The sequence below is a fragment of the Etheostoma cragini genome, unplaced genomic scaffold, assembly GCF_013103735.1.
Source record: "Etheostoma cragini isolate CJK2018 unplaced genomic scaffold, CSU_Ecrag_1.0 ScbMSFa_1863, whole genome shotgun sequence".
Taxonomy (NCBI): Eukaryota; Metazoa; Chordata; class Actinopteri; order Perciformes; family Percidae; genus Etheostoma; species Etheostoma cragini.
In genome coordinates, this window is record NW_023265961.1 from 1 (window position 1) to 1420 (window position 1420).

General features: G+C 39.3%; 1 non-coding gene across 1 annotated transcript; it reads left to right on the plus strand.

Annotated features, from left to right (window-relative positions):
• Positions 1-388: 388 nt before the first annotated feature.
• trnae-uuc lies at positions 389-460 on the plus strand. The gene has a single exon. It is a non-coding gene; the product is annotated as a tRNA-Glu (tRNA).
• Positions 461-1420: the final 960 nt, after the last annotated feature.

Sequence of the window (1420 nt, forward strand, 5' to 3'; positions counted from 1 at the left end):
CTTTACTCAATCTGCAATGGAAAACGGAAGTATAATGGGCCGAGGCGAGCCGAGGCAAGCTGTTACCAGCAGTGGAAAGACGCCATAAGTGTTTGACTACATTATGGGATGGTTCCCTACAGAGATAGACCTTTTAGTTAAAGAGGAACATCCTTTTAGTTTGGATCCTTTAGTTTCCAACCAGACCAGAGTGGTGATTGTAGGAAGAGTGGAAAGATGAACCAAGACGGCTTTTCACATATACATTTTCTTTTTCTATTGACAATAGTTGTGTTTGTTATTAACAGAAATCAACCTGTCAACGAGAAGCTTCACAAACAAGAGAAGGCCTGTTTCCAGCCAGACTATGAATTGATTTATGAAATCCTTATTATTAACATTGCATCAGTCCCATATGGTCTAGCGGTTAGGATTCCTGGTTTTCCCCCAGGTGGCCCGGGTTCAACTCCCGGTATGGGAATCGGTGAAAGCCTGCAGCCTGATCAGTAAGATCTGTGTTATTGGTGCTGTATTAAATCAGAGCTATAGTTAGGTACTTACCCAACACTGTTAGACTTTACTGTAATTTCTACAGTTACTTACCACAAAATGTCCAGTAAAATACCTTAATTTTCTTTTCCGGTTCTTTACTGTAATATGCATTGCATTATGGGTACTACCATTTAATTTACATTTATTTGTGGTCTGCTGTAAAACAACAGCAGTAGTGCTACTGTAGGTGAATAAAATTGTTAGTTCATGTTATAGAAGCATAGAAATTAAAAGGAAAAATACAATATCTCTATAAAATTAAATTATTTCATTTTATAGAGATATTTTACATTTTATTAATTATGCTTTTAGCAGTGAAGGTAATTTAAAAATGTGACATGTTTTTCAGAAGTGTAAATAACGTATTGAGAGTTGTAGAGACAAAACAAGAAAGGGATTACGGATATAAATGCTTGACCACCATGTTTGACCTCTGACCTCACGACTTCAGAAGAATAGCGGGTAGATACTTTAAAGGTGTTGAAAGAAGTAGTGGCTCGAGACATCAAAGGAGGACCGCTTTGGTCCGTGTGCACCAGAGTCCGGTCACACACACTACTCAGAGAGAGCTGGAGAAGCGTTAAGGTAAGATCAATCTTTGCTAATTCTGTGACATTAAAATCTCTTATAAGCCTTCCCAAGCGGCGACGTTAGCTTACCGACCTGTGTCATAGCTAGGCTAGAGCAAGCTGTTAACTAGCTCCCCCCCGAAGGAAAACTTAGTCTCGCTCCAACCTAACATTTTCCCCGTGGTGAGGATGAGCTAGCTATAATTAGGACGTTCGGTAAAGCTAACACAACTCGTTTTACATGCGCTGTTCGGGACATCTTTTTTACTTTACTGTCAGACCATTGCCTCAAATACAATGTAACCCATATTCTCGAAGTT